Source organism: Puntigrus tetrazona, unplaced genomic scaffold, assembly GCF_018831695.1.
Source record: "Puntigrus tetrazona isolate hp1 unplaced genomic scaffold, ASM1883169v1 S000000717, whole genome shotgun sequence".
In the NCBI taxonomy this organism is placed as follows: Eukaryota; Metazoa; Chordata; class Actinopteri; order Cypriniformes; family Cyprinidae; genus Puntigrus; species Puntigrus tetrazona.
The window spans coordinates 975-9,430 of record NW_025048329.1 but is presented as its reverse complement, the minus strand read 5'-3'; the positions used below and the strand labels follow the sequence as shown (position 1 = coordinate 9,430).

General features: G+C 37.9%; 1 pseudogene; it reads left to right on the top strand.

Annotated features, from left to right (window-relative positions):
• Positions 1–1,287: 1,287 nt before the first annotated feature.
• Positions 1,288–4,771, top strand: LOC122335105 (annotated as a pseudogene).
• The last annotated feature ends 3,685 nt before the right edge of the window (positions 4,772–8,456 follow it).

The following is an 8,456-nucleotide window of genomic DNA, read 5'->3' as shown; positions in this document are numbered from 1 at the left end:
CGTATTTTTCAGGGCATATGTGTATTAATGTATCGTAATTATAAACGTGCAAAATAGTGCAAATAGTTTTTACAGTCTACCGCACTTTATTCTTATAGCTAGCTGTTTACCAATAGCAGCTAATTAATTGAAAGTTCAGCACATTCGTAAAAAAAATAGCTCGATTCAAAACAACGTGGGCATGTCTGTTTAAATGGAAACGACCTTTCAATAAGCTTCTAACTCAGATTTCTGTACATCCTATCCACTTTATTTTTCATTTAAAAACAGGCATCGGATGTGCTAGACTTAAAACGGAAGGGACATTATTTTAACGTGGGCAAAATGAAGTTGCAAATTATTTAAAGGTATAGTTCACCCAAAAGTTAAATAGAACACAAACTGAGATATTTTTAAGGCTTTCTGACCCTTACAAAAATGAAGTAAAATTAAACCAGAAACCACGGTTACTATAGTTAAACCACGGTAACCACAAATGAACTATGCTTTTGCTACACTAACCATAGCTTAACCACGGTATATGGAGTTTTATGGAGTTCCGTTGAATATTTTATCTTTCGTCTGAACTACGAACCATTGAATGCACAGCCTCGTTTTCATTCATGCCACTTCCCCGGCTAACGTCTGTTAATGTGAGTTAAAACTACGACAATCATAAGCCTGCGCAAAAAAGGCCTATTTTAAAGTGACCGTGGCGTCTTTCAACAAACTATCCAAAGACTTAACGTGTCTAAATAAAGCAGGAGGGAAAAACAATCAAAAGAACGACTGATAGCATATTAACATGATCAAGCCAGGCATTCCAAGGGGTGAGATTTATATAATTCATATATATAAATTTATATAATATCATTTTTGCTGCTCTGAAACACTGTGGCCAAGCTGGGATAAATTAAAGCGATTTATTGCTTTCAGCATTGCTGCAATGCTCTGAAAGATCATGTAGCAGCTTGCTAATAATTTGCCATTCACATACAATTATGTTTTCCTTCCTAAGGGCAGCAGAGCGACGCCTCGAGTTAAAATCTCGCTTTGCTTCCATCTAGTGGCCGCGGTGAAGAACTGCAGTGTTGCTGCAGCTATTGTGAAAAATAAAATATTGTAAAAAAAAAAAAAAAAAAAAACAGTAAAACAAATAAAATGTACTCCTGCATTTAAGAAGTAATTTGTTATTTTCTTTCAACTTAATGTAGTTTGTTCGTTGACAGTGGTCTTTTAATTAGCAGACGCTTTCCTTCAAAGCAACTTGCAAATGAAGAATATAACGTGATTCAGCATAATATAGTCATGGAGCCGCTGAGGACCTCTGACCGCTTCCCGTTCCCTGTTATCCCCGGGGCTCTCACAGATAACGGTTTGCCCGGATGGGTGCTCGGAGCTAATCTGTCACCTCCAGAAACACCGGAGGATCACTGGAGCTCGGAGATAACAGCGTGTCGTACTTCAGCAGAAGTGTCTCTAAACTCAAACCTCTCCGGGCTTCATATTTACAAACGTAGTGTAAAAAGCTAAATGAACTCTTGAGCGTACACAGTTTCTGAATTGTGTGTTGAGTTACACTACAACAATACCGAGGTATTTGAGAGCATAGTGGGCTTTTAAATATGGATGAAAAAGACTTTTAGCCCAGAGGAAAGTGTCCCTTGTGTCATGATGAAGAGACTGAGGTTCAGGTTGACTAATGTCTAATCCCAGAGAGAGATATTACTCCAGTTCATTAGAGGCAAACCCAAGTGAGGCCTGGTGATAACATATGAGATATCAGTGCTATCAAATGATTAATCACGTCCAAACTAAAAGGTTTTTTAAAAATAATGTATATGCATGTGTGCTGTGCATATTTATTATGTATATATAAATACACATATGCATGTATATAGTTCGGAAAAATACATTGTTTCTATATTGAATATATTTATAATATAAATTGTATAGACATAAATATAATATATATATATAATATATATATATATATATATATATATATATATATATATATATATATATATGATAAAAAGATAATGCATTTATAAATTATAAATATATGTATGTATATATATATATAGAGAGAGAGAGAGAGAGAGAGAGAGAGAGAGAGAGAGAGAGAATATAATTAAATATAAAAAATATAAAAAATATAATTGCAGCAATAGCAAAATATAAAATATCATATATAAAATATATATATATATATATATATGTGTGTGTGTGTGTGTGTGTGTGTGTGTGTGTGTGTGTGTGGTTTTTATTTCTTATATTTTTGCTATTTTATATTTAATTATATATATATATATATATATATATATATATATATATATATATATATATATATATGTGTGTGTGTGTGTGTGTGTGTGTGTGTGTGTGTGTATATATTTTTATTTTATTTATTTATTTATTTTTTCTGTCTATACAATTTATATTATAAATATATTCAATATAGAAACAATGTATATATAACAATACGACGAAATTATTTAAACTATTAATAAAATAAACATAATAAATTATTATACATTCTAAAATAATACAACAACGTGAACTGTGTATGATGAGTTCGGATGAATAGTGCAGCGCCGCCTGGTGGTGGGTTTAATATGACTCGTCCTTTCTTCCCTGCGCGTCTCGTTCCTTCCAATGACCGTGCAAGAAGAAATGCGGCTAGTGAGGTTTCGGGCTTCGCGGGGGCGCAGCGTGTCACCGGCGAGCCGCGGCGTAAAATGACCGTCAGACAAAGACGCGGCGACATCTGAGCGCGTTCGAGGACAGACGCGGCGACGATGAAGACGACGAGGCGAGCGCAGCCGCTTTACCGCAGTGGATGCGCATGTATTTCTACGGGATGCACGGAGTCACGCTGGACGTCCTGCAGTCCTCCGCGCGCCGGTTCCTGGGTGACCGCGACTTCAGACTGCTGGGCTTCTCCTCTCCGTATCTGTGCGTCGTGCACTCCATTGCGCATCTGGTTCTGGAGAAGATCTACCTGCAAAAAAGATGCTTCCGAGAGCGACCCGTCGTCTTTCACCTCGTTTTCTACCCTTCCTTGTACATCTGCCTGCAGATCTTAATAGAGAGCGTGGTGACCTGCACCGAGAACATCAGAGCGGTTTCCGTCACGCAGCTCCTTGTGCATTACATCCTGGCTTTGTACTTCACGAATGTCTTTCATAAGGGCTTCCTGAGTCTGCAGTACCAGGAAAAGCGGGTGTTATTGAGGTCGTCCCGCCCGAACGGGTTACCCGGCGTCCTGCGCTTCGCGTTCTTTGGGATGCACGGCTTTCTGGACGAGTGCTCTTCACTTCTGTGTTTAACTTGTTCGAGAAAGCGGACGGGTTCTTGAGGGGCCACACGTCCCTGTGGTCCTTCCTCATGTATGGGAGCTGCAGCCGTGGTGGAGAAGCTCTACCTCCACCTGCACTTCAGGAGAGGATGGGGAACCTTGCAGCGGCTCCCCCATCTACATCTGCTTCATCTACACGTGGGAGTTCAGCTGGGGCTTCGCTCTGAGGCGGTATGACGCCTGTTCCTGGGACTATTCCCACTATCCTCTCAATTTTATGGGGCTGGTGACGTTGCTGTATCTTCCAGGATGGGTCTGCCTGAGTCTGTATCAAGACGTCTTGTCGAATGTTCTTCTGAGGGTTGTGTGCAATGACAGGAATGATGAGGAGATGCCGAACGCTGGCTCCAATGGACGCCTGCTGCCCAAAGGGAAGCTGGAGAAAGACTAAATGCATGTGGGCACGTTTTCCTAATATGTCCTCCTGGGACCAGCGGAAAGGCTCTTGAACGAGGAGGTCAGGGCTAGTTGTCACTCCAGGTTTAATTGAAGTCGTCTTCCGTGTCGAGATGCTCCTAGAATGTAGTGGAAAAAAATATATAGGTAATTTTTTGGGGCAAGTTGTCACAACGAGAACCCGATTTTTTGCTATATTTAAATACTAAAATAATTGTGAAGCACAAAATAGCATGAAACATAGCCAGTAGCATTATAGATTATAGTATTCGTATAAAGCATATTAGCAATTTTATAGTAGATAATAACACTACAATATTAGCAATATTCGTATTGAATAAATATATATATGACATTTTATAATTTTTATATTGATTTAATTTATAAACGTTTGTAATTACACATTCAAATGATAAATAATAATACTAATAATATATAATTATATCATTTAATTTATGATTGACCACATTAGGAGAGCTTGCCCTGGTAAAAAAATATATATATAAAAAAATATATAGTATCAACTTTTGCTTGGAGAACAGCATTTAAAAAAAATATATTAAAACAAACAGCTGGACTACATGTGTGACAACTAGCCCCGTCTCCTCCGACTTTATTTGAATGTATCTATCGTATGAGGTCACATGATGTAGTTTCTAAATGGTTTAGTAATAATTCGCCTTACTGGCCCAAAAAGATTTGACAGAAAAGCCCAGGATGTGAACACGCGGACAGACTCGCACGCTCTCAGAGGCATAAACGTAAGAAAACCCACAACTTGCTGCTCCTCAGGGGGGTTTTGTACCAGCGTCACGCCCTCAGAGAAACGTTTCCTCCGAGAAACGAGGGTAGCTGCGTTAGCAGCCTTAATGTGCTTTAAACCTAATGTGTTCAAGACGAACCTCGCGGACTTCACGAATTACTAACGCAAATAACACCGCTGGGCTTTGATGGTTATCGAGTATTGGCCGTCTGGGTGATGGTTTTACTGCATGATGGGATTTATGAGGACGGTCTCCCCTCGTAACTGCATGCGTCAGGATTTTTTTGCATGTGGAGACCGCGGCATTGGTCCTGATAATGAGCCGCTCTGCTCGGACCGTAGCGAACCGATTGTGAGATAAACTGTGACTCTTCCTTTAGCTTTGAACGGGACGAGAGCAACCGAGTGCCTTCATTAACACTTCCAGGCAGCTGGACTTCTGTAACTCTTTTGAAATATTGCATCCGCACCGAAACGGGTTCAGGCGTGTCTCGGTTCATCTGCGATTAAAAACCAGGCCTCGGGGTGCGGAGTTAAAGAAAACCGATTTCACTCACGGCAGCTAAAGCCGAGCATCTCTCAGAGTATTGAGGCTTTCTCGATGGTCCAACTTTATTAAACACGTGAGCACCGCGCACTGTGAATGACTACCGTGACCTCTCACAAAAGAGCGGTTATTCCTCGTCTTCGAGACAAATTAGTCACGATTTGTTTGAGAGAAACTGCCAAAGCTTAGAATAATGAATTCTTAAAGGGGCAGCTCACGCAGAAATGAAATTGCGTTGAAATGTACTCATATCGTTGTTTGTTTTCAGTTTAGCATTGTATCGCTTGCTCTGCAGTGAATGGGTGCCGTCAGAATGATAAAAAAAAGCATCCAGTCTATCAGTTGGCATCTTCTGAAGCGAAAAGATGTGCATGTTTATTGATTTATCACTGCAATGTTTTTATCGGCTGTTTGGACTCTGACGGCACCCATTCACTGCACTGGAGGCGAGAGGTGTGCGCTGCGTTTTAAGCACATTTTCATTTTCTGCGTGAGCTGTTCTATACATCAGCCTCAAAACTTTTTAGAAAAAAAAAATAAAAAATCCAGATTTTGTCCTGCGAGAAGAACAGACAGCTTTCTATAATACATAAAGGTGACTTTATATGAACTCTTTTTTCTTCATGCATGTGGTTACGTGTTGAAGTAAATACTCTCGGCAGCTGCTCAGATGTACTGTTTTGTCCCTCCGACTTCGAGGAAGAACATTTTATATAATTGAAGGAATGGGTCGGGGATGATTATTATCATTTTCCTGTGTTTGTGTAATTAGCCTCAGAGTTAGATCATTTCATGGATGTTAGTGCGAGTCTAGAATAATAGAAATCATTCGATGCACTTCTTTAACTTATTGCATTTGGAACGTGTAGCACATCTTTGTCTCTGTTCAATCTATGCACTAATTACACTGATCAAATTAAAGATCTCGAACGTGAAGTTTTGTGTATTTTGGGGTGTATTTCCGTGTTGCCGTGGTGACTGTGCTCTTCATGCTCCGGTCAGGGCAGGAGAGATTTGGCTGTTACTGAAGGGACCTGCATATTTTCCATATCTGACGTCAAGAAACAAAACAGCCACGGTCTGGTTTACTTACACGTCCCGTGTGATTCTTGTCCTTTGAGACTCAACAGACTAGAAGAGGTGCAGATCAGCTCTCCATGGCTCCACTGACAGAATGTCTTGAAGCATTCACACAGAATAATGTGTCCATTAGGTTATAAAAAAAAATAATAATTTCTATTCCATTTTAGCATTTTGCAAACATGATAAAAAAGGTTCAATTTGAATGTTGAAGTTTTTTTAAATTAAACAATTTTGGTGACTTAGTTACGAAGGTTTTGGTTTCAAAACTATCCCAAAATCCTTTTTTTTTTCCTAGATTATAACCATTTGTATATAATTTGTATACCATATTACATATCATTTAGCAAACAAATGCTTTTAATGCTCTTTAAAAATTCTGAAAGTAAACATTGTTAGGTTTTAGATGCGTTCAAATGTTTTAAAAGCGCTTTGCAATATTTTTAATATTTATAAATATAAAAATATATTAAACAGATGGGGAGGGCATGATGAAAATGTTCAAAATGTACATTTTTCTTTACGTTTAATTTTCTGGGTTAAACATTAAGGGGACATTCCATTTAATAAAAAGATTCAACTGTAACATTTAAAAAACATCGTATTAAATGCTATGGAATGAAGTCCACAAACGATGCATAAATAACATTTTTGTGTTATGTTAACCTTGAATGAATATTCTATTGACGTTACCGGAAGAACATTGAGAGAACCTTCCGGAACGTTCTGAGAACGTTCCTGTTAGTTGTGCAGTTTGTAGAGAAGATTGCTCGTGCGTTGCAGTGTTCCTAAAACCAAACAATGCATGGCTGCTATTCAGGGTTGGTGTAAGGACATTTTCTTGCCATAAGTAAAGGATAAAGTATCAGCTGTGATCTGCTTTACTGTTTAACAGGGCTTTACCGAATGCCTTCGCTGCCTCTCTTTCAGCCGCTCATTAATGAGCAGTGCATGTGCGCATCCGTCTCTTCTATTGTGAATCATTAGGAATCCGCTTAGAAGTGATTGCAGGTTTGCAATCAATGCAGTGTTTCTCAAAGGTGCCAAATGCAGCGAATTAGCAGTTCTCAGTCTCGACACCCAGCCATAACATTTACACTTTGGATTTAAATATAGTCAAACGATATATTCAAAGCATCATGCAGGCGGCTGCATCCTTTTTGCTCGTCTCACCACATATCTGAGGAGAGGAGCTGAGATGCAGTCACGTTACGATCCATCAATGGTTTGATCAATAACTACAACAAAAAATTCAGAAATAGTTTTAAGGTGTGAATCTCACATAACTAGGTTATATTTCAGAAATAAAAGAAGAAATTTTTAAATATTTTTTGGCAACATTCATTTAAATGTTTTTGTATTTTATTATTATTATTATTATTATTATTATCATTGCATTGTGGAGTTTTCTGTCATTTAAATAAATACAATAAAAACTAATCTAATCACACAATTTTTAAATTTTATACATCATGATAACATTGCTAATTACTGTAATAGTTTTATTAAATTATCAGTACAACAAGCTGCATTTGTCATCGGTTTATTTTATTTATTATGAACTAAAGACAACAATAAATGGTACATTGAAAAGAGCTGGAATGAATGTCTTTAAAAACTTTAAAAAAATAAAATTAATTGCATGTAACAAAATTACTAAAATGTAAATTATGCAGCGATACAACTAAAAAAAAATAGAAATAAAAGCTAATTCAAGATATTAATGAAAATAAAAGTGCAAAGGAAAAACGTTGATCATATTTAAATGGCCTTTATTTTCTAATTAATAAAAAAATAATCGTTGACCTAATATTGTCCCCAAAACATGTCAGGTCATATCAATGCCTGTAGCAACTCTTGCATTGTACATCAGGCGTATCAGGCCCGCTAATTGATCATACTGTAAATCTGGCAGGAGATGAACTGCATCCTCGTGTGATTGTGAGAGTTTGGGGTTCACAGGCACGGAAAAGCTCTGCTCATTACTTCCAGGTCAGCGGTGGTTGGACGTCCCGCCTGGCAGCGCTGAGACCGAGTCTGTGGTAGAAGCTGAAAGTGCTGTTGAGAAACAGGAAGACAGAGTAGATCCGATCTGATAAAGCATGCATATGATAAAGCTAACTGACAAGTGGCTGTTAACACATTACTATGCAGCTCGAACAGACCAGGCAACGAACCGAAGTAAAAGTTAAAGGGACTGAAATATTTAAAACTAAATAAATAGGTTGAGTGTAAACCTTTTTTAATTATTATTTGCAAAAAATGTAAATGCATTTGTAAAACATTCCATTAAATTATAAGCTAAGTAAATAAGTACTACTATAATAATT